At 36.4% G+C, this 26609-nt stretch overlaps 1 pseudogene; it reads right to left on the reverse strand.

The window, feature by feature from the left end:
- LOC143407838 (dnaJ homolog subfamily B member 6 pseudogene) overlaps nucleotides 1–19135 on the reverse strand; it is an 83074-nt pseudogene extending 63939 nt beyond the window's left edge.
- Nucleotides 19136–26609: the final 7474 nt, after the last annotated feature.

Genomic DNA, 26609 nt, shown 5'->3' on the forward strand with positions numbered 1-26609 from the left:
TCTGATTGACTACATGTACATTCAACCTTGCTTTGTCCTCTCTTCCTCTTCCTATCAAATAACACACCAACAATGTACATTCTGGTAGGCAGAGAGAGTAAGCAGAGAGTTTTATAAAAGTTGAAATTTAGAGTTGAAGGGACCTTTCAGAGGATCTAGTACAACCACTTTATGTTTCCAGACAGGAAAAGAAAACTTAGAAAATAACTTGCTTGAGAGTTCACACTGAATTAGTAGCAGAATCTAGATGAGAAAGACCTCCAGACAAGCAAGCAGTGCAGTTTTTTTTCTCTAAGCTACATTGTTTCTGACAGCTAAATTTTTCATTCATTCATATCACACAAATACTCTTTCTACAGTGTGTGTGTGTGTGTGTGGGGGGGTGATCATAAATCTTCCTGAAGGAGACGAATCCCACTCCAAGTGGTAAAAACAGCAAATAATAATTCTTTGCATGAGAATATATCAGTAGAATGTTACTACAGATGGTGCAAATGCAGGAATCTATGTGGTAAATTTCCTGGGCCTAGGGTCTGAATGCCATGGTAAATGATGAGGCTGAAAATGTAGGAGAGTCTAGATCATCTGGGATCTCGGATGCTTTGTAGAGAATTGTGTTTTTTTTCTGAATAGCGATAAAGACCTTTTGAAAACTTTTTGTTAGGGAGTAGTGGGTAGATGTGTGTTAATGATTTAAGTCTTTGTTTTAGAAACATCATTCCTGTAACTGTGCAGAAGTCAGAGCTTGATAAAACTGAGAAACCAGAGGGAAGATGGAATTAGATGCCTAATTCACACACGTGATAGGAAACAGTCTAAACCTCACCCTCATGACTCATGTTAATCCAAGAAAATGAGAGCACCAGTCATACAAGCCACAGCACTGTCGGCACACAGATCCTTTGAGTATGAATGAGCGTCAGGATGCATAAGCACCTGAAAGTGAAATGGATTTGGCACATGTGGCTGTGGGAGTACTCCTGATGAGATAGATATATCAGCTCCTCAGGGGCATGACACCCCCAAATTTTTAACAACCACGACACTAATAGCTTGCAGGAGTTGAGGCAATACCATCGGTCGTGTGTGACTCCCCACCTAGAAAACCTGGGCTTCCTGGGTAATTACATCAGGGCTTTACATTGAAGAGAAATGACTTTTTGAGACATGTATCTTTTGGCTGAAATTGATGTAGCAGATTTGTAACTCTGCAGAAGCAGTGGTAATTATCATGAGTCTCCCTGAAGAATTTGAGCAGCAATTCATAAAATTTTAGAGAAATAGACTTTAGGTGGTGGAGGTGAGAAACTAAAAAAATGAACATTTCAGTGGTGTCCCTTAGTAAAATCAGTAGTTTCTGGAATTTATGGGGCAAAATACAAAACAGATTCCAGTTTATCTTGACTTTTAGTTGAGATGATGGGGATATACTCTACATTTCTGTAACTTTTTTAAATTCTGAGGGCCTAGAGTATCACATATTTTACATATTTTAGAAAATAGTAAAAGATGTGTAGAGTCTCCAAACATTGCAATACCTAAATCTATAGAATGTAGTGTTTCTGCATATAATAACTAAATATATGAATTTATAGGAATATCTAGATTGCCCAACCTTTAATTAGAAAACCAATGTAATGTTGATTTATTTGGTGTTAGTTCCTAGTACTAAGTGTTGTGTATAACATCCTACAGACATTAAGGGAAATATGCCAACTTAGTGGTACCAAATGCAGCGTGGAGCATAGATGCTACCTTTCAGGGCTTGTATGCCTATCACTTGCTTCCTATATAGTAAATCCTCAGTTATTGAGAATTTTGACTGGTAGCATTATAAACACAACTTGTTCTTATATTTTGGGTAAATAACACATAGAATACTGAGACTTTACTTTTAGTTAAATTTATTGTTGTTTAAATAATCATTTACATATATACATAAGTATGTTTACACACACAATGTATTGTGTGAGCTACAAAGCAAAATTTCTTAGTGAATTTCCAACCCAAGGACTTGGGTATTGCTCAAGTTTGCATCTACCTATATGCTCCTTTTCTATCTTTTCCTGTTTTCCCTTTGTAGAGGGAAATGTTACTATACATTTTTTATTACTATTCACTTGCTCTTAAAAATAATTTTATCATAAGTATTGAAGCAATAAATTACCTTGTTTCATTTGTTTAAAGTTTTATAAAATATAATTAATTATATTTATATTTCTGGAACTTTATCTTTTCATACAATAGTATGTTTATTTCCAGCAGTGTATAATATTCTATTGGTTGAACCTGCACAACTTATTTATTCCTTCTTTTGTCAGTGGATATTCAAATTGTACTGTTTCTGGCAGAAGTGTTATAAAAAACTTTTCAATGGGTTTTTGCGTATTATTTATTTAGAGGTGGTAGGCACTGAACTCAAGGCCTTATGCATAAGTGACAAGCACTCTAACACTGAGTAACAACCCAATTTAATCTCATTTTCATCATCTAAAAATGACAATTTCTAGGCTCTAAACCTACTTCTCTATAGATACAAATACTAACAGTTTGTCTCAGCCCTGTTCCAAAACTCTTCCCTGGAAATATTTTATCTGTCATTTAGCATTTTTCCTCATATATTTTACTGGTACCCTATAGTTGTTTATAATGGTGAGATTTGTTGTTCATATTTATATATGTACACAATATAACAATATAATTTGTCCAGAATCATTCCCCAGTATTTCCTCTTTCCATCTTCTCCTCCCTCCCCCAGTTCCATTCCTCTGTTCTACTGATCTCCCTTTGATTTTTGTGAGATTTTTCTCCACACATCTTTCTTTTATTTTTTTTCTCTGTAGTTTCCACATACGAGAGAAAATATACAGTCCTTGACCTTCTGCGTTTAGCTTAGCTCACATAACATAATGTTCTCAAGTTCTATCCTTTTCCCTGCAAATGACATAAGTTCATTTTTCTTTATGGCTAAATAAAACTTTATTGTGTGTATATATCACATTTTCTTTTTCCATTCATCCATTGATGAACAGCTAGCATGGTTCCAAAGTTTGGCTATTGTGAATTGTGCTGCTGTAAACACAGGTACTTATGTATCACTATGTATGCTGAATTAAATTATTTAGGGCATACAATAAGGAGTGCCAGGTCATATGGTTCCATTCCTAGTCTTTTGAGAAACCTCCATACTGATTTCCATATTGGTTTTACTAACTTGCAATCCCACCAACAGTAGGAAAGTCTTCCTTTATCTCCACATCCTCCCCAGCATGTATTATTGTTTGATTCTTGATGAAAGTCATTCTTGTCAGCTAAATTTTTGACCATTCACTTATTTCCCCTGTTTTCTCAATTAAGATGACCTGCAGTGCATCAGGGGAAGTATATAGGAGAGACTTTCCAGATAACAGTGTTTTAAATCATAGGCCAAAACTTCCTCTCTCAAGAGTAGTTTTTGTAAACTAGAAAAACATCCTTTTTCTTCATTGGTTGCACCAGCAACAGACCTTTGTCAACATCATGAAAATGTTTGGATCATCTGTAAATCTCCAGTGCACAGGGAGGGACTTCGGCTCTCTGCTGTCTCATTTGTTTGGATAATGTGGATTGGATGTGATGCAGGGAGTGCCTTTTAGTACATTGGCAATTTTTATCAGAATGTTTTAGAAAAAAAAATGGCAGTTATTTTATAATATATAAAACTAAACATATAAATACTACATATAAATCAGCAGTTATATTGGACACTTAATCATGAGAAATAAAAATTTATGGTCACAAAGAAATGTACATACAAATATTTATGACATCTTTACTCATCATAGCTCTAAATTGGAAACAATTAAGATGTCCCTCAATGAGTGATAGATACATATCATGGACTTAATTTAGCAATAAAAATGAAATATATACATATATTAACCTGGATAAATATATATGGAGAGATATATACATCTATCTATCTATCTATCTATCTATGCATACATATATACACATACTTATATTAACCTGCATAAATCTAGGAAAATTATGTTGAATGAAAAAAAACCCTGATTCCCAAAGTTTACATATTGTGTGATCTCATTTATAAAACAATCTTGAAATAAAGTTATAGAAATGAAGAATACATTAATGGTTGTCAGAGGCTAAGGATGTGGTGAAAGTTGGAGGTTAGTGGATGTGGCTATGAAAAGACAACATGAGGGATTCTTGCGATGATAATGTATCAGTCAGATTTTCATTGTTGTGACAAAAATACCCGAGAAAAAACACTTAAAAGAGGAAAGATTTATTTTGGCCCAAGGTTTCAGAGTTTCCAGTGCTTGTCAGCTGTCTTTGTTGCTCTGGGCCCAAGGTAAGGCAGAACATTGCAGTGGAAGAGTGTGGTGGAACAAAGCTGTTCACCTTATGGAAGCCTGAAAATGGGGACAGGGTGAGGAAAATATATATACTTCTGGGGCATACCCCCAGTGACCAACCTCCTCCAATCAGGCCCCACCTTCCACAGGTTTTACCACCTTCAATTGTCCTTCTATGGTTTGGGTATGATGTGCTCCCTAAAAGCTCCTTTGTTAATGCAAGAATATTCCAAGGCAAAATGATCAGATCCTGAGAACTTTAACCTAACCAGTCCATCTTAGTTTGAATGGACTGAGTGGTAACTAAACAGCTGGGGTATGGCTGGAGGAGGGGAGGTCACCAGAAGGCATGCCCTGGAAGGGTCCACCATCCCTGCAGCCCCGATCCATCCCCACTTTCTGTCCACTGTGAGTACAGAAGTTGCTCCTCTGCCACCCCCTTCTACCATGATGTTCTACTTCACCCAAGACCCAGAATAACAAAGTCTGTAGACTGTGGAAGAGACCTCTGAAACTAATCCCAATATAAACTTTTCTCCTCCAAGTTGTTCCTTTCAAGTAATATGTTCACAGCAAAGAAAAGGTAACTAAAACAAGTCCATTCAATTATGAACCCATGAATGGATTAACCCATTTATGAGTCTCCCTTTGGGGGATATTTCAAATCCAAAGTAAAATAGATGATAATGTTCTGTGTCTTCCATGTAGCTAATTCAGCATTTGGGTTGAGATGAAGCAGGAAAGATGGGTAAAGTGCATGTGAAATCTCTGTATTATTTGTATCAACTACATGCAAATATATTTGTTCTAAGTTTATAACATACATTTATGTAAATACATACCTATAAATACATGTATATATGGGCATATATTTATAATTATCACCAGCAGTAGCATCTCCAGCATCATTGCTATTACCACCCTTATTGGAATTACCTATAAACATGAAATCTAGGTAGTTTTGTGTTCTTGTTTGTTCAGCTTTAAATAGAGTGTCATATCTTAGGCAATATTTACAGTTGAATTTTCAATAATACCACAAATCTTGCTTTATGAAGTAGTGTTTATAAAAATATTGGATATTTTGAGTATTACCTTGGTCCTCAGAAAATTTTAAGGAGATATCTTCAAATATTGAGACATAAGAACAAACATTGACTTTACATCCACTTTTCTTATGCTACAAACAATAGCATGATGTTTTCTTTTTTTTTGTAAATTTATAATAGTCACAAGTTTTAAAAAATTTAACAAAACAAGATATTTGTCCATCTATGTAAATACTTATGAGCAGACATTACTACATTATTATTACATTTTCCAAACGCTAAATTGTTTTTGCTGAAATATTAGCACACATTTGAACACATACATGCACAAGGTCACACAGTAGCTTTCATCTTTCTTAAACCAAGGGTCACTGTGTGTAATCAGAACCTAGTAAGACAGCATTTGGCAACACCACTAACAGAGGTCCAGATGTAGAGCTGTGAAACTGTTCAGGGAAAAGATTCAGCTCAAAAAATAAATATTCTGAATTTCAGAAAATTGTCCTTCATTATACCTAATAATTACTTCTTAACATTTAATACACTTTCCTTTCTAGTACTATTATCTTTTTAGAATGTTAAAACCAAACCAAAAAAAAAAATCAAACTATATACATCTCAGTCAATTAACATTTCTAATAGGTTTATTTATTTATATTCATCAGGCATTGTAGCATCTTTTGGGCATTAGCTTTCATGAGAAAATACAGTGCATTTACAAGCAGTTTTCTCCATAAGGAAAATATAAGCTGGAAAATGGAACAGCTCTGTCTGCCTTACTATTATCTAATTTATGAATCTGTCTTCATCTACAATTACTTTACTTTGTTCCTTTCTAGTTATTATAGAGGAAGCACCCCTTCCCTCTTACTCCACTGGTGCATCTCTCCAAAATTCTTTCAACCTAACTTCCTTCTCTTCATAGGAGACACAGTCTCATAGATTATCACACACAGAGACATATACATAGTCTCCTACATCTTCGTTTATTCTCTTTATTATACTCTTCCTATCAGTGTACAAACAAACTACAAATAATGCAAGCAAACACATGCCCCTGATTGTGCAATGCCCTTACACTATTGTCCTAACTCCTGTGTACCCTTCACATAAAGCCAATGCTGTCCTAAACTCTCTCACTTCCCACTCAATATTATGAATGTTCTTGTTCATTATTTTATGTATGAATTATAAAAGATTTCCTCCATTCCATTATTTGTACCTCTCTAGTGTAGCTTTTATCCACCACCATTCTATTAGCATGATTTTTGCTAAATTCGCCCATGACCAAAATGTTACTAAATCCAGCAAACATTTTTCATTCCTCATTTTATTTCAGCTCCAAGCATATTTCAGCACTCTATTCTTACAATATCTTTATCACTATCTTCTATGATTTTATTTCCATCTTCCTTCCTGTTCCTCAGTTTCCTTGCCTGACTCATCTCCTCCTAACTTCTCAGTGTTGAAATTCTTCAGGTATCACCTTAGGATCCTCTTTCCTTTTCAAAATATATTGTTTTATTAGGTCATCTCAACAATGTCCCTGGTTTTATAGACTATCAAAAGCCAAAACATGGCAATTTTCCATTTCAGTTCTCTTCTGAGCTCCAGATTTGCATTTCTAATTGTTTTTGTGACATGTCAAGCTTGAATGCAGTGGTTGACTGGTAAAAATCACCAAACCCAGGAGTGATGTGAGTTCCAGTGCTCAGACTGGGCCATCATTTATTTCCACAATAGGCAGAGGGCTAAAAAGGATTGTGCAATTCTGAGCCAAACAATAGCTCTGAAAGGAGAAAAGTTTTCTCCTCAGTGCCACTCAATCATTCTCCTTTTTCATTTCCATAATATTAGGTTATGATTCTAATAAGATTTTTATAGTTAATGGACCAACCAACAATGGTGCCTCTTATGTGTGTGCATATCTTCTGCATGATGGAGAATATATTAGAAAACTTTACAACAAATACTTCCTCTAGCAAGCAGCCACACCCAGATACTATTCCAACTCAAGGGGTGGGGAGAGGGAAAGAATATATTGTGAAATGAAATAAGGAGATTGAATGAGGTGTGTTTGGATGCAGAAACCCACAGGAAAAGTAGCATGTCAATATAAATACAAAATACCAATGGGAATAAAAAAAATGTGAATTTGAGATGCTAGCCTTTATTTTCTGTTCTCTGTGCTGCGGCATTTGCTCCTTGGTCTCAGAATAGGTTTCTTCAGATCCACAGCTGTGTGGGTTCCACCATGTTCTGACTGGTGAGCACTAAGTTCTGGTGCACCTGGCCCCTTCCTTGATTCTCCTGGTCATAAATCTTATCCTTGTTAGAGTGAAAGGGAAGTAGGAAAGATACTCTGTGACTTCTTTGCAGTTCTGAGATGCTAGAAAAATGTAATAGTTTCCAGCCAAGCAAGGTTACTAGGTAGATACATCAGAACAGACACATAGTCAATCTATAGAAGTACAGCCAGCTGAAGACTTGGATGGAAATTAAGTGTGACTGTGGCTTGAATCGTTTTCCTCTTCATCAGGACCCTTATATAAAGCTGGTCTGCACTGAAACTCTAACTGTGGCAGAGAATGTCTGACTCAATTGTTCTCTTTTGTTATTGCGTGTGAGGAAAAGAAACAAGTGTAAAAACTCAAAAGACCTGCAAGGAGAGAAAAAGACATTAGGAAGAGAATGACAGAAAATCATTGCCATTGTGAATTCCACAAAATAACACCCTTGCCATGGCCATTTTAAAACCAAATCTTAGTAATATTTTATGGATTCAAATTACCTTGAAGCCTTGTGGACTTTTACTGGCTTATTTCAGAATCTAGCAATTAACATCGTTAACATGTTATATCTATTTTAAAATAGTTTCAGGAAAGATCAGTTTAGTTTAATTGAATTCAATGAAGACGGATTGTGTGCCTGCTCTGTTAAGCATTGTAATAAGTGCTGGGATGCCTCAGAAGTCAAGGCAAGTTCAAGGCCAATACTGTTCATGTCCTCATAAAGCTTTCAGTCCAATATGCAAGACAGCATGTAAGATGGGATTTCTAAAGATTTTTAAAGATATTTAAGTTAGCAATTCAAGTGAGATGAACTATAAAGTTAAAAATAAAAAGGTTTGGAAATTTATTAAATTAATGACTATTACATACTTTGCCTTGGTCAGGAAAATCTTGGGTTAGATCATCATGTTTGAAGCTTTAAGAAGAAAAAGGAGATTGGAGAACCATCTTATCTGGTAAAGACTTTTGAGGATAAAAAAAAAAAAGTTTTTCCTGTGTGCAACAGAGTATTCACTGTGTTTATTGTGTTTAGTTTTCATTGCTGTTTTGGTTTTACAGCATGCCAATACACATCATACTTCTAAGGTGCAGTCTGTGCTATTACTTTAAGGAGTGACTAGAATTAAATCCCCATCAGACTCTCATACCATGCTTTTAATACTTCAGAAACTACAAACTTCTGGTTTTCTTCTCCTTACTCAAGTCAGTTTAAGAAAATGAACAGTGTTTGCTAGGTTTGAGTGAATCAGGCTCACATTTTTATTTCTCTCTTTGGTATAAAATGGTATTTCATAAGATAATGGAATAAGATAATGAAAAAGTAGGAACATTGACAGTAGAATATATGGATTACATTTGCTGCATCTTTGACATGGAGCTCTTAACATGAAAAGCAAAATGTAGGAAAGCAATGCCATAAAAGTGTGTTCAATGGTTGAAAAGAGAAAATGGGGAAAGGTGTGGAGTAGAAAAATAAGTATGTATTTAATAGTAGTTTGCTTTGGATTGGAAGTGCATGCATTTTTTTACTTCACAAATGGGGAGGTAGAGAACAAGATAAATGACAAGAGACTATTTCAGCAAACATGTATTGAGCAATTACGAAGAGGATCAGGGATGCCAAAGAGCAGGAACCAAGGCAGAGGCAGGAAGCAGACTCTCTTCTCCATGTATTCCTGGAGGGGATGAAAGAAGCAACCGGCAGTGTTGTTAGTCATTTTTTACAGCCTACTCTCCTAACCTATTGCCTGGTTGGAGAACACACTGAAAAAAAATATTTATTCATTTTGGAGTGTTTTTTAAAATAAAATAATTTAAACTCTTTCTCTTTTAGGTAATGTGAGTCTCATGTGTGTAGTTAAGTGAATTGACCTGAGTATAAAGAGAGGTCAGGAGATGAGACAGAAATTACTGGATTAGATTCTGTACCAGAAAGATTCACATGGGATTTACAAGTATTTTCTACTCTAATGCTCACAACAAATCTATGAAAACCTTTTTATTTTCTTTATTTTCCAAGATCATGAATTCGAAATACTGTGAAATTAATTAACTTACCCAAAGTGATACAAATACTAAAAGAAAAATTATACTTTCAATCCACAAAGTGCCGAACTATAATTTGAACTTGGGTCAATATGACATGAAAAGCCAACTATTTAAGTTTGATCTAATTCCAAAAATAAAATCCCATACATTTACAGTGAGCAAGCACAAAGAAAATAAGATAAATGCTAACATAAATAATAGACTACTGCATTATAGAATTTGGGAGAAGAGCAGTGTGTGTGTGTGTGTGCATGTATGTGGTGTGTGCGTGTGTGTGTGTGTGTGTGTGTGTGTTAATTAGGTATTATTCTTGGTACTCACTTCATTAGCTATAATCATATATTAGTCACAAGGAATTAGCAACTCAAAACCATTTAGAACTCATGCCTGCTGCAACAAACCACATATCCAGTAGAGGGCGCGTCCATCTCACAATTGAGTGCCCTTCCACAAGACCTGGTGAAATCCTGTTTTTGAAGGGAGCCCTGAGAGGTTCAGGATCACAAATTATTTTCAAGTATAGCATTTGGCAGAAGAATTCCTCATATACGAAAGCATTTTACTGCCTAGATACAAAGAGGAATGTACAAAATTAGTTTCTTGCTACCTAAATTAAAGTTATTGAAATCCTGTGGAATGTTAGATGTTACCTCTGATTTGTCTTTTTTTTTTTTTTTCCCCAAAGGCCAGAAAAGACCAGTATTGTCCTGACTATTACTGTGTACTTTATTCCCCTAGATAGTGCTGTGGCATCTCCTGGCCTCATTAATACAGTGATGAATGGTCCATACCAGCCTTCATTGGGTCTCCTGCCCTTTTCTCAATTCATCAGATTGCTGAAGGAAAGGGTAGACTGGATCAGGAAACAAGAAAGAGAGAAATAATAAGTAGGTACTATATAGGCGGATATCTATGTAGTTGCATTCCATTCTGTGAAAAAAAAAATGGTAATAAAGAAATATCTCAAGTTCAAGTGGAGAAATCAAACCTTAGCTTATTGTTTTTTAAAGATGCATTTTCTCTAAAAATTCTCCAATAGAGAAAAGTAGGGAAATGGGGGTGGGTATGGGTAATGTTGTTTTTAGCCTGCTTGAATGGTATTTATTATTATTGGTTATTCTTACAGGATCTATTTCCTTTTTAAAATCTTGGAATTTTCTTTGTTTACTCTGCATTCCTTATTCCACATTTTCTTCTCTTCCATTTTGTTCTCTCTTCTCCTTTCAGCAATCTAGTATTTCATCTCCTTCTCTTTTTATTTCATGCCTTCTCCAAGGCTTTCTACCTTCTCACACACAAATTAACCTAGTCAGCTTTTTCACATGAGCTGTCAGTGTTTTGAAAGTACCTTCACTGGACTGCATCCACCCTGTAGGATTTGAAGCCTTGCAATACAGGATGTGCCCACTGCCACTCAACTCCTCATTCTGAAGCAGGAAGAGCCCAAAGGTGTAGCTCAGGTGGGAGACCACATGATGACATTTTGTTCATCTTGTTTCTGGTGGTGTAACAGGGAAACAAGACACATCGATGTGGGGATTTCACCCACATGAACCAGGACAGGAAGTAAGGCTGAAACATCAAGGAGAAAGAGAGTAAGAACATAACGCTGGAATTTACTGGGGAAAAAGTGCTGTTGGTAGAATTAAACCTAGTAGGAGTGCTAACTTTCTTTGTGACTAGCTGGGTTATCTGGGTTAGATCTCAAATTTATTATCTATACCTCAGTTTCCTTATTTGTAGGATGCAAACAAAAACCATCATCCCACAGCTTTGCCATGAAAATAAAGTGAGCAGCATCTATCAAGATGATTATGAAAAAAATTGAGTATGAAGTAGAGGATGGTTAAAAACATATGATGAAGTAGACAGGGCAAAGGATTTGTCATCAGCAGTTCTGGTTTCTGCTGCAGCATGTTCCAGAAAACTCACCTCTGGCAGGATGTAGAAGAAGATGCAAAGCTGTCAAACCCAAGAAAAGCTTCTGACCTGCTTGCTGATCTTGAATAAGCCATGTAAACTTTGGAATTTCCGTTTCTGTTTTTGAAATGTGAGCATGGATTGTTTTGGTTTTTAAGTTGACAAGAACAAATGTGATGATCTATGTGGAAATGTGCTGCAGTCAGACTGGAAGGCTGCTTGTCACCTCTTCCATTCTCTTAGTGCCACAGCAGCCTTTTGACCTGCCTGCTAGGACCTCCTTTGATTTAAAACTTTTAAATTCAACCAAGCCTTCATTATGCAACCTATTATCATAGGAGATCTCTAAAATTTAGTCTTTGTCCCAGTCACTATAAGTTTAACATTCTCCATGGATTTGCTGTACGCACTGTCCCTATGTACAAGCTCGGAACACAATCTCCTGTCAGATGCAGCTAACCCAGTTCTGAATCACTGTATATCCTGGAGAAGGATGCAAAAGCCACCAGTATTCCTGGCTCACCTCAAACTCATTCTGGCTTCTTCCCAAGTCATACCCCTATTTTATCTCTAATAAATGCTCCAGAACCTTTACAATGAAGACCACTGCAGAATTTTCATCTCAGTGTCTGAATAAGCACCACTTTTTACTGGCATGGCTTCCCACTTCATTGGAACAATAGAAGCCATCTGGTGTGACTACCTCTTCTTTTTAAAATCTCCTCTTTAATTGCCAAAAAAAGTAATTCTTCTGTTTTCCTCCTACAACCTGACATTTCTCTCTGTCATCTTTGTCCCATGGACATTCCTAAAGTTTAGTCTTAAGAGTCCTTAGTTTCCTAGCTGCACTACAAGTTTTTAGCAAATGCTTCCATTCTTAGAGAGTTAATAATCACTTTGCCTAGTGGACTTAAAGTCATTAATACAGCTTTGTTCTATCTCATGAGTTGCACTTTTTTTTTTTTTAATGTCCAACTTCTCTCTGAATTTTTCTGGATTGTTATATATTCGTTAGAATATAGTATATAGAAAGCAAGAAAAGTATTTTCTCATTCTTAGAGAATTTATTATTTTTCCAGTGCTGCTGTAACAAACTTAGTAGCTTAAGACAATACAAACATATTATCTCACAATTCCATAAGTAAGAAATTCTGCACAGCATAATTGACTCTCAATTAAGACTCAGGTTGAAAGTCTTACAAGAGTGTAATCAATGTATCTGAGGAACAATGATTCTCATTCAGGGCCTCAACATCACTGTTTCTGAAAAAGTTCATTTTCATTTCACACTTTTCATGTTTCCCTCTCCACCTTCAAGTCAGCAATGCTGAGGGAAGCCCTCTTGCATCCAATCTCCCTGATTTCTCATTTGCCTTTAAACATGCCTTTGATTACATTGGCCCACCCAGATAATCCTAGATAATCTCCCTATTTTAAGGTCAATTTATTAGTAATGTTAATTACATTTTCAAAGTCCCTTTTGCCATGTAAAGTAATACAGACACTATCCTGGAGATTAGAGTATGGAATCTTAATGAGGGCCATGTTTTCCTACCAAAACATCACAGCAGACCCATTCTCATCTCCACATACAAGATTAGAGCTGAAAAGAGTATTAGGAACCACCCTGTCCAATCTCTTTGTTTCCAAGGCAAGGAAAATTATGGTCCAGTTAGGCTTGCTAAGGTTGCTTACTGTCCATTAACACCACCGGTCCTTTTCTACTCATTCCCAAGTGCAGTACTTCTATGCATTCCCATTAATTTCATCTCTTAAAATCCCTGCCATTTTTCATCTTGTTGAAATTATATTCAATCATGAGTCTTACATTAATTTTACCAACTATCTATCTCAGCTTTTAGGTTATTTTTTTAACGCCTAATAAAAATGTTAACACAAGATTAAAAAAAAAAAAAATTGGTGTTGCCAGGCATGGAGGCACATGCCTTTAATCCCAGTTGCTTAGGAGGTGGAGGTAGGAGGATCACAAGTTCGAAGCCAGCCTCAGCAACTTAGTAAGGCTCTACACAATTTAGTAAAAAGCTGTCTCAAAATGAATAATGACATGGTGTAGGGATGTAGCTCAGTAGTTAATTGTTTAAAATATTTCAAAAAAATGGAGATCCAAATTAAGCCACTAAAGAAATTATAATCCAACATGAGACCAAATGTATGTATATATAGTTACACACAGAGACAGAGTCACACAGGAGATGTAAAGCAAGAGGGTTTATTTGTTGAAGAATGAGTTAGACTCTAAGTTTCCTTGGACAGAAGTTTTGAAGTGTTATGCTCGAATTCGGGACCCCCTGAAGACCACCAGAGACCAAGATCCATGTAAGCAGCAAAGAGGTGTTTATTGCAACCTAGCTCGGTCCTCTGCACACACACACAGCAACAGGTGATGCTAAGAGGCCCCGAGCCCAGGATTTGCAGCAGTTTTATACATTCTTTGGAGAAGGCAGGGACCCCCACATACATCATAGCATTTCCTAGCAAATCATCACACACCGCGGGAAAATCAAATAACAACTCTAAAACATGATTAGCATATTCACTGGCGGGAACAAGTTGGGTAGGGGTGATTGGTTACTACAAGAGGGGGATTCATTTGAACTGATTGGTTTAAATCGTGGTCATGTCACAAGGGGAGTACATGCCAAACTGCAGGGCTTCTAGTTTAGATACTGGTCACCACACCTAGGTGGGGGCCACCTGGAATTTCAGATATGTGGTTATCTTGGCCTATCTTAGGTGACCACCATCTGCGGTTTCCACAGAGCTTTTCTGTAGTATTTTCCTGACTTTAGGACTACAGTAGGTCAAAGGTTAAGTTTCAGAGCAAAATGAGGTCCCAAGCAGAATGAGATTGCTTAGGTCTTTCAGAAGTAAGATGAAAATTATTGGCAGAAAATAAAGAAGGAGTTGTTATGAAGAGGGAAGGTACATATGTTTGAGTTGGTAAGTCAAGAACATCAAGCAAGTGGGAGTTCATTTTCTGAAATGAAAAGACTCTGTTGAGGAGTAGGCAGAAGGGAGGTAGGATAGCTAAGAAGGAATCATTTGCTGGAAGGTTTTAAATCCGAGTCCACAAGAAGGAACATAGATTGTTTTTTGGAAAAGTAGGTTGAACAGATTTGTACAGTATATTCTGGTCATCTGTCTGTTATCTGATGTAGGATGGAGAGAGACCCCAGAGAGAACAAACCAGAAAGGGGTTGTAGAAATCTAGATATGAATTGTGAAATGTGGGAAAGCTCTGGTAATTGGGGGGGGGGGGGGCAGGGAATGAGCAAATAAGGGAAACCTGAGAAGACCTGAAAGGATTTGCTAAGGATTTGCTAAGTGATTGAAGGAAGTGCACATAAAAGCCTATTTAAGGAACTTCAGCTCTTTTGATCTAGAGGATCTGGAGGATGATGTGATACAGCCAGCATCCGAGATGGGAGAGTTTGAAAGATGGCTGTTTTCCTCTTGTATATATGGGAATTCATTCAAGGCTGCCATATGCAAACTTCAAAGACATTAACAAGTGTAAGCCTTTGCATAGTTACCTTGTCTTCTTTTTTGTCCTTTTAATTTCCCACATTAAGACCATTACTAATTTTTTTTTTTTAATTTGGACACTATCAGGCTGAGATGGCTCTAGCACCTTGGATTCTTCAGTAAGCAAACTGAAGGCCAACATGAACTATAAAACACTTAAGTCGGCCCCGTGGTGTATGCCTGTAATCCCAGTGGCTCAGGAGGCAGAGGCAGGAGGATTGTAAGTTTAAAGCCAGCCTCAGCAATTTAGCAAGGTGCTAAGCAACTCATTGAGATTCTGTCTGTAAATAAAATAAAAAATAGGACTAGGGATGTGGCGCAGTGGTCAAATGCCTCTGAGTTCAATCCCTGGTACATATCCCACCCCACTCCCTGACCCACCCCCCCGCCAAAAAAAAAAAAAAAAAACACTCAAAACTTAACCTATCAGAAACTTCCCAATGACCTTGGCTAACTAGACACTGTATCAGTCAGAAAGCACCTACTAACCTCCACTAGGGTCTTTTTGCTTTAACCATTCAGATATATTTTCTTTGGCTTGCTTCACAAACACCTTATGAAATATAAGCCCCTCTCCCTTCCACCTTCTCCCACAGTAGCTCCGGTCTGGTAGTTGTTACTCAATTCATGAGTCACTGAATACTCTAATACACTCTTTCAAATTTCAGTGTGTTAAGTATATCTTTTAAGAAGATCAACTGTTCAAAACTAAAGGATTAAAATGAATATTTGGGCTTTGAGGTAGATAAGTTGCTTATTAGATATATAATATTAAAAAAAATTAAATACAATTTTTTAAAGGCAGAAATAAGATAAGCCATCTTGCATTTATTACTAAATTTTATTTGGAGAAATTCCTGTTAAATTTCTTTCTAATTAATGCTGTGCAGCTCTGCCATTCCTGTTCCAAGCAATGCCTGTGACTTCCTCATTAATATCACCTTTACTGGGCTGGGGATGTGGCTCAAATGGTAGTGCGCTCCCCTGGCATGCGTGTGGCCCGGGTTTGATCCTCAGCACCACATAAAAACAAAGATGTTGTGTCCCCCGAGAACTAAAAAAATTAAAAATTCTCTCTGTCTCTCTCTCTTTCTTAAAAAAAAAAAAAAAAAAAAAAAAAAATATATATATATATATATATATATATATATATATATATATATATCACCTTTGCTGTATTTCCATAGGATGGGTCAGTGAATTGTGAAAAATTGATTTTGTTTATTTTTAGTCACCTGGCACAGTCGCAAAAGTACAAATGGTTGGAGAAAAAAATTCCAGCAAGGTAGACTTAAGAGTTAGAAAATATTTATTTGTATTTCTATCTATCTATTGCAGCACACTAGATTCCTAATCCCTAGTTTCGGTCTCTTCTATTCCATTAAATTAATTTTCCTAAAATTCCACTTTGATAATAGGACTTTCATTAAAATGTCATGCAAACAGCTTTAGTTACTCCTCATTGCTTAAAGTACATAACTCCAATCCTTAATGTGACTAGTTTTCTGAGATGTCATTTTTACCCCCCCAGTGCTTTCTTAACATTCCATTTCTTCTTTAAGACAAGTATCCTGGCTTTGTAACTCCTGCTCTCAGGGGAAGTCTATGGTAGGGAGGCAATCAGAAGTCACCCTAAATTATGACTTTCCCTTTTGTTTTCTCAAAGTCAGACAGTTAAGAGAAACATCAAAAAATAAAAATGTGTGAATAACATGTAGTAATTCTAATTGATGTTAAAATACCTGTTTATTTAGGTGTATAATGAAGTAAGTACACTCTCTTGTGATCAAAATCACTATTTTCCAAACTCAATACTCATCTCCAGGTTTGCACTCCTACAAGCTACAGCTCTGTATATCCAGCTGCCCCTAGAGAACAACTTTCCCTTCTCCTCCTCCTTGGTAGACATCTTTAGCCAAGTTTAAAACGTTCTTTTTACTCCTTTCTAACTTATTATTATTATTTTTTGTAATGGAAAGTTTAGTGTCACCATGATGCTGTTGCTATGTTCATTGAGCTAGTAACATATTCGTTGTACTTTTACCTGTGAATGGAGCAAAGTAAATGTACAGGGTTGTCTAATAATAATTACCTTTTGAGACCCAGTAAAATCAGCTACATTCTGATGTAGTATCTTTTTTCACATACTTCTGAATTTTTGTATTAGTTTTTAATTTTACTTTTTTTGGATTTTTGTGTCATGGTCAAGCCTAATTTATAGTTTCCTTTCTAATACAATCCTTGCTTGGCTTTTAATTTATTGGTGTCCTAGCCTCACAACATCAGGCAAGTTTCCTGTTTCTTCACTAGAAAAAATCTTTTAAAAAAGTTATAATGACTTCTTTCTTGAAAGCTTGATAGAACCTTCTGTTAAACTACCTAAGCTAAATCTTTTCTTTACAGGAAGATTTTTAACCATTCATTCTGTTTTTAATGATGGATTACAGGGTTACTAAAGTTTTCTACTTCTCCTTGAATCAATTTTTTTTTTAATTTTCAAATTTATTGTCATAAACTTTGGTTATATACTTTTATTATTATAATTTGAATTCCTATATGTATGTTGACTCTATTATTATCTGTCAGTTTTGACCTAGTTTTGTTGGTTTTTTTAGACTTTTCACAGTAATATATTCCCTTTATTGTTATTTCCTTATCATTATTTTCTATTTCATCAATTTATTCTATCATGTTTCTTAATCTTTTTCTTAATGATTGACTACTTAATATAGAAATTAGAATTGGGTGGGGTAAAAAGTCTTTAAATTCTTAAAGTGCTACATAATGAGATATTAAACTTATTCTTTTTGATTTTAAGTGACCAAAAAAAAAAGCCTATTTACTTGATGAAATTTAGATGCTAGATTTGGGCCATGAAATGAATAACTCACTAAGGTACGTGGTGGTAAAAAAATCCATCCTGACAGGAATTGTTCAGAGACTGATCCACCATGAGAGCATGTTGTGTAAAATCTCATCCATGATTTAAAGAGTTCAGTGTGTTAAATATAAGGTCCATTCTTGAATTTGGAGTTCTATGATTTTAAGCTCAATGATCACGGAAAAGAAATTCTGTATTTCCATTTGCTTTATTTTCAATTGCAATATAGAGCTTCCTAAATTAGTTTTATGAATACAGAAAATGAATGTAGAAATAAATAAGTAAATCAGTCAGAACAGCAGCAAATATGCTATTAATGGTCTCTTGGCTTTTCCATTTGGTCTATAATTAATGCAGCTATATACTTTAAAAGGTTGTGTGTGTGTGTGTGTGTGTGTGTGTGTGTGTGTGTGTTTTAAAGACAAATGGGAGGAGATTATCTGTCAAAATCCAAGCCCTGGAAGTGATTTCTTATTCAGAGAGAGTAAACTCCTCCAATGCCTCAATTCAATGACACCCTGGAATGTTTTATGGATCAGGTTTCATCACCTGTTAGCAGTGGGACTGAGAGTCTGAGCTACTTTTGATGGATGGCCCTTCAGAGTCTGTCTTTAAAATAGTACCCTTGGCTCACCCTTCCTTGACAATTCTCTTTGTGCAGTATTCTGATCATGTTCTTTCTGCTGGTTCCTGAGTCAGTGTAGGACATCTGCTATCTTCAGTAAACTTTGTTTTCATGTTTTTTTTTTTTTTAATTTTACTAGTAGTTCTTTTTAGTTATATATAACATTAGGATTCATTTTGATATAATTATAAAAGCATAGACTATAATTTGCTTTAATCCATTCCCCAGTACTTGCCCTTTCCTTCCTCTCCTCCCTCCCCCTCTACTCTACTGATCTTTCTGCTCTTTCCTTAAACTTTTGCCTGCCTTCCCACTTTGAATATAAATTGTACCAGCAGGACCTGTAATTCTGCCTGATTTTTAGTCTGTGCACTTCTATCAAGTAATTTTATCATGGGCAGTTTAATACTGGCCATCGTTGGCCCATCTCTGGATTACTGCAATAGCCTTCTAACTTGTGACCCTGCTTCTAGTTTTGCTTATCTGACCGCCAGTCCAATTCCTGTCTGCATCCACATGATCTTTCAACAACAAAAATGCTTACGATGCAACTTTCCTCTTTATCCTGCTGCAGTTGTTGCATATCACCTAAGGAGTCCCAAGTTCTTAGCAGAGCCATGAAAGAGGCTGTGTCATCTATGACCTGTCCACTATCCTTGACCTCTTTGTCAGTACAACTGGCTGTAAGACCTTTAGTTTTTGATAGCAACCATTCTCTCTGTTTTTGTCTAAGGATCTGTGCTAGCTGTTCCTTTGCCCAGAACCCACACTGGTAATGCCAAGGGAAGTTGGTTTGGGAAAAGGAGAAATGATGGAAACAAGGATGGCAAGGGTTAACTTTAGCCAACAAAGCATATAAAAGATGACTGCTATTTTTGGTTAATGGACTTAAATCTTCACTGCAGGCCCCCATCCTGCAAGATGGGCCCACCAGAGTTCCATCGGCATCTCATTCAGCTAACTCATGTGTCTACTGCCACTATATGACATAACACATGCTCTGTATTTCTACTGGCGTACCCTTTCTGAGTTTCTAATGTGGCTATAACATCCCCCTGTTTCAGGTCCTTCAATAGCTATCTGTGGTCAATACGATAAAATAAATTGGTGCCTTCCAATTTTTCTCTCCATATCTGTCTTTCTGTTATTCCTGGACTTAACTACAAACTATTTCCCAGCCTCTCTTAAAGCTAGATGTAGCCTCTCTCTAAGCTCAAGGTAGCAAGATGATAAGTGGAAATCATGTGTGCAAGTCAAGATGATCTCCAAGTACAGAGACAGTGCTTTCTGATCTGGCTTGGCTTACCTCTCTGTTCTTGTATCTTGGAGTTTCAGAAACTACATACTCCAGCAATAGCGAGTAGCTTGTACTGTGTTGTATTATTTTTACATGTCAACTTTTAGTCCTACTCACCTAGTGTGAAAGACCTTTGGTGCCTTTTTTCATCTTCAAATTTATTCATTATTTACTTATATTTGCAGTACTGGGGGCAGAATACAGCACCTGCCTCATGCTGGGCAAACACTGTACCACTGAACTACATCTCCATCCACTGCCTCTTCAACTTTTAGAGCTTCATTTCCTTTAAGAATCCTTCTTTGTCTTCATTTATTGCTTTTGTTCTTATATGGATTAGATATCACCCCATGCACTTCCACCATACCAGGTGTGTAAAAAAATCTTACATATATCTCTAACATTTCAATTAAGCTAAATGTTTCCCAAAGAAAATGACTGCATTGTATCCTTATGTATAACTTTAAGGCCTAGCCAGTTGTTTGGCACTTACTCCATGACCAACTGGACTCCTTGTACTATTGACCCTGGAGGTGCAAGAGTTTAGGTGGTAGGAGGGACTAAAGCATCATGGTTGGTTAAATGCACATGGCAAGAAGCTGGGAGGAAGTGACACCAAGAGGCATTAGTTATACCCTTAACTTGGCAATCTAGAATAATCATATTGCAATGTAAGTGGAAAGAACCTTTGATTATGTATTTCCATTTCTCTCTGCATCTGCCCTCCCAGCTTCACTTTGTCATGAATATTTCTTGTTTCTCTTTTGCTCTTGGTTTATATTCTCTTACTGCATTCTCCCTTTCTCAGAGCATGCTTTACCCCATTTACAAACTTGGAAGCACAAGACATGCCTTCTTATCACCATTTCACCAAATGTTCGAATTGGGCCAGAGAAAACAAAATTAATTCAATTTTTTTATTTGCCTCAAGTACAGAGGAGTGATGGGATTGGTTAGGTGTAGTGTGGTTGGGGACTTGGAAGAAGAAACGTTTGGGGGAAAATATTTCTTTTATGGTACAATATCAAACATCATCTGTCATAATTGTTAAATGATGACTGTCATTTGCTTTTATATCAGAAAGGTAATGAACTGGATGACTAAGTGATTCAGATTATTATTTATTCCATGGTCTTCCTGCTCACTGAATTAACAGTCACATCCAAAGATTTTTCTTTGTGTTCTCTACCAGAGACAACTAATTCTTAGATTTTCATCTCTTCAAATATGGCTGGTGATCTGGTGATTGTTATGATATCTTCAGCAGTTTGGAGATGGGAAGCATATCAATTTTATCCTCACACAGTACAGACTGAGAATGCATACATCTAACTTCCTATATGCAAATGTCAGCAAGAACACTATTCATTGATGCAATACCTGTTTATGGAGCAATCTCTACATTTGTGCCGTGATTTATGACTTCGGTTATTATTTATTTCTTCTTTTTTGTGTGGGGGAGGGTATACTGGGGATTAAACTCAGGGGCACTCCATTACTGAGCCATATCCCCAGCCTGATTTTGTATTTTATTTAGAGACAGGGTCTCACTGAGTTGCTTAGCACCTCAATTTTGTGAGGCTGGCTTTGAACTCTCAATCACACTGCCTCAGCCTCCTGAGCTGCTAGGATTTCAGGCATGCACCACAGCTCCCAGGTCTTCTCTTCAGCATTTAGGTCTTTTTTACAATCTTGTCTGGGAATCTGCAGCCCTCCTCAGAATCCCTGCTAAATCTCTAGACCCCTCTTTCCTTTCCTCAGGGTTTGGTTTGTGAGTTGCTGCCTGCAGCTCTAATTTCCTGGAAGATATTGCCCTAGCCAGGCTTCAGAGCACACTCCTGCCCTAGTGAGAAGGCAGAGGCCTGCTGTTCCATTGAGGTATTAGTTAACTCTTAGGGATGAGGGTTTGCCTTTCAAAGACAGAAGTCCTAATGGGGCCTCCAGTATACCTACCAGGCTCTAAGCCTCTTTCCTGCATATCTTGGGATAAAATTCCCTCTGTTCTTTATTCTGTTGCCTTTCCTTTTGTGTGGATGTGCAGTGATTGCTGGAGTGCTGGGAGTTCATGCTAATAAGGAATTCTCAAGAGCAATTTTTCTATTTTTCTTTTTTCCTTTTCTCTCTCTTCCCCACCCTCTCCCTCTCCCCCAACCCCCCTCTCTCTTCCTCTCTGAGTGTTAGCTTTGAAAAGAATAATTTATCAAATCATTTTTATTCAACTTTGGAGGAAGAAGAAAGAGGAATATATAGAGAGAAACCCTTTTGCGGTTTTAATTGCTTTGCAGTTCCTGCGTGAGGCTCTTGCTGGGCTTATCAAAGAGCACACAGCTGAGGCCCTGCGTTCACTGCTCAGCATTGCCTCTTCACAGCAGCCAGGCTCCACTGATGGACCAGATAGCGCCTCAGCTATCTGATGGCTTCAGTGCTTAGGAGGTTAATTCAAGTGATGAATTGGAAAATTTGGAAAGGTAGAAGGAAGTGGGTAGGGGTCATTTCCTAGGATTTTTAGAATCAGTGAGATTTTTTTAAATGAGCTCTTATTGTTCTTTTTACTCTTTGCAGGACCTGATAAATTTGTATATGAAAGGGGGAAAATAGTTTCTTCCTTGATGCAAATGTGATAATATGAATTAGACTATCTTGCTTGATATACTATTATCCTTTTCTGATATCCAAGAATATTGGCACAACCTCTTTGAGGAAACCAAAAATCCATTGGCATATAAATTTGCAGAAGAGAAGGCAGAGGTGCAATTAATTATTTTCAATTAAGGCATGGTGTAGATTGTTGTAAGCTGATGGGATGAAATGGTCACAGTCTTTAAGAGGGCAAGGTAGAAGAACATATAGTTAAGTTCATCGTGAGAGAAGCAGGTAAGTGCTCAGACAGACTGAAATCCAGTGGTGTATAAAATGGTTTAGGAGCAGCTTGTGGAATGACCATCAACAGAAGGACTTAACAAGCAGCATTTTAAAAACTGACCTTTTTAGTTGGAAAGGGTTGTCACAATTAGCTTGTATTTTGTTGTTGTTGTTGTTGTTGTTTGTTTTCAGGATCTTGTGTTATCTTAAGGAAGTTCAATTTTTTTTGTGTTTGAGGGCAGGGAGTACATGTGCTTGAGCAAACACAGAAAAGGCATATGTTTGCTCATGCACAGCCCTCTCCCTGTACTTCATATTACCCTTAGCTCCTTCCGCAGTGGTAAAGAGCATCAACTTGGAAGCTGAGCAGCCTAGGATCACATCCCGATTCTACCATTTCATAGCTGTGTACACTTAGGCTTTTACATAACCTCTCTGTGCTTCAGAGTTTTAATCTCCAAAGTCAGTGTAAATATATTTAATGGATTGTAGTGTTGCCATGAGAATCAGATGCATCAATACTGACATGTGAACTGGCACCTGGGACACAGCAAGTCCTTGGTGAGTCAAGCTGTGTCCACGCTATTTCAATCCATTGTCATGATACAAAGAAGACTAGTTCTTCCCTGGTCCAACTTAAGTACTGTCCAATTATTATGACCCCTTAATTTTCTACTTTCTTACATAGAATGGCTGATGCTAATTTGCCATTCTTAGTGGTGGAAGATCATAATTACTATCATTTCTCCTTAGTGGATATACATACTTGAGTGAGGCCATATATATAGCAAGGCAGGCAAGGAGCTATAGGATGTAATAGAAAGTACATGGGTTTTAGGGTCCAGCAGACCTGGCTGGCTTCGATATCGGTTTTGCTCTCTGTGAGCAGTTTACTTTACCTTTGTGTGTCAGTTTCCTTCACTTAGAAAAATTATGTTGAGGATAAATAATAAGGTGGTGATGATTAGAAATGCAGTTGTAATCATAGCTGCTTCCCTAATACAAAGAATCAGACGATGGCTGCTTATTGCTGCCAAATCTGGTACTATAGATGGCCGGCGGGGAAAGGGTTTTGTGTGAATGATTTTAAACATAATATGCTTAAAGTATCTTTTGAATGAGATAATTTATAGGTGCTACTTCTGTCAGCCCACTTAATATATATTTCACATTTAAAAAATTAAGAACCCTTTAACTACAATTTTGATTAAATTGTTTAATTGGAGGCAGAATGTGGGCCTATTGCTTGTCACTTATAACTGATAAAGAACCTGTGTTTTCTGGTTAATTCAATTTAAAATAAATCCCATCACTTTAAATATATTAGGAGAAGGAGGGAGCCTTTCTCCCTTGAAAGCAACAATGGAGCAATCTATTATTAAATGTAGAAAATGATGCTAATGCAACCTGATGGCTGAGATTTCACAAAACAAAATTCAGAAAATTCAGAGTTCTGTTTCCCACAGCAACCATAACTCTTCTCCCCTTGAGCATGTGTAACATTTCATATTACCAAATATGCACTTAACTTTAGATTATTATATATTCACAATGGGGCTGAATTATAGTCACTGTAGGCACCAGAAATGTGAAATTCCTTACATTTGTGCACTTGAGAATTTAAATTTCAGCAGTGCTTTACTTTTCTTCTTATTTTATATTAGTTACTCAGAATAATCTTTGGAAACATTAAAAATGTTGTCCCTACCTTTGCCTCAAGCTCCTGTATGCCATACTAGTAGGTATCTCTGAGAGCTACAGTAGTGAATTCCAACTGTACATACCTTGGGAGCATGTATGTGCAAGACCCAATTCTGTGCTCTTCAAGATTCATGCTCAATGCCCAGGTCCTTTGGTTTGTAGCTTCCTACTTGACCCTAGAAACCATCAAGCAAGACTGAGTACAAGTTATTGTCTGAAAGTGGTGTTTGTTTGAAGATTCACCCTGAAATTTGTTATTATGAATATTCACAGCCTATGCCCCATCTTAATGCATGTATTTAATTAAACTACGCGTATGAAACTAGCCCTTTGTTACTAAATTACTGAAGAAAATACTTTTCAATCATTCTAACTAGTCCATAAAATTAAAAGATGCTTTAATAAATAGGTAGTATTAGTCATTATAAATACCAGTTTTAAAAGATATTATTCCAGATCAGTTCTTTGGGACTAAACAGAAATATACAGAGATGCTTGGCCTTGGTCTGCAGTCATGGAGGAACCCAGAGGGAAAGAAATTTACAAAAATAGTCAGGCATTTAGAATCAAAAAATCTTATGGATCATTGGATTAGAAGTTATGCTTCATGAAATTTGTCCAAAGCATATAATCAGACAAGGGCACCAAGATATATATGCAGAAACAAGAATCATAGCATAGACTATAATGTAAGAGAGATAAAAATGTGGAGGAAAGAGAGAAACAGAAACAAAATATTGTTATTAAGCACTGGTAGACAAATATTGACAAAACACCATGCTAGGCAGCATTAAGTAATTATTTTACACACATATACACACACAAACACGCACACACACACGTGTGTGTGTAAAGAGTTTCAAAATGCATTGTTAAATAAAAACACAAATTTCAAAGCCTGAGTACATAACATAATTTGGGAATAGGTATACATATATGTTTATAATTATATGTAAGGCTTTCATTTGTATAGAACGTGAAAAAAATCTGGAAAGATATTTGTGAAATGTTAACAATAATTCTCTCTTGATGATGGAATTTCAGATTATATATATATATATATATATATATATATATATATATATATATATATATATACACACACATATACATACACACACATACACACATATATAAGATTTAAAACATTTAATTAAATATTTTATATATTTTAATACAATTATAATTTAAGACAATTGTGGTGTGACATGCATGTTGTTATATTTTATTTTTAGTTTTAAACATTTATTAGCACAACCTATGTTGGTATGCACATGTATGAACACATTTATCAATAAGCAACTTCATCTTTTCTCTTTATGTTGGAAAATTAGCCGCAATTTTCTTGTCTATAAAAATGTGAACCTCAGCATTTAGGTTGGAAAGAGAATTTAGAAATTATCTGGCCCAACGTTTTTATTTTGCTGACGTTATTAGATTTTTTTTTCCAGAATGCAGTTCAATTTATATTACACCTATAGAGCACAATTTTTCAACTCACTGATTGTACACAGAATATTTTCACACCATTCCTGTCTTCATACATGTACTTAGGGAGTGATGTCTAACTCATTCCACCATCATTACTACCCCTTGCCTCCCTCCATTCCCCTCCCTCCCCTTTGCCCTATCTAAAGTTCCTCCATTCCTCCCATGCACCCCCACCACAATCATCATTATGAGTCAGCATCCTCATATCAAAAAAACATTATTAGGTCTTTGGGGTTTTTGGATTGGCTTACTTCACTAGCATTATATTCTCCAACTCCATCCGTTTACCTGCAAATGCCATGATTTTATTCTCTTTTAATGCTGAGTAATGTCCCATTGTGTATACATACAAAAGTTTCCCTATCCATTCATCTACTGAAGAGCATCTGGGTTGATTTCACAATTTAGCTATTGTGAATTGTGCTGATATAATAAACATTGATATGGCTGTGTCCCTGTAGTATGCTGTTTTTAAGTGCTTTGGCTATAAACCAAGGAGTTGGATAGCTGGTCAAATGGTGGTTCAATTCAAAGTTTTC

Source organism: Callospermophilus lateralis, chromosome 10 (assembly GCF_048772815.1).
Source record: "Callospermophilus lateralis isolate mCalLat2 chromosome 10, mCalLat2.hap1, whole genome shotgun sequence".
Lineage (NCBI taxonomy): Eukaryota > Metazoa > Chordata > Mammalia > Rodentia > Sciuridae > Callospermophilus > Callospermophilus lateralis.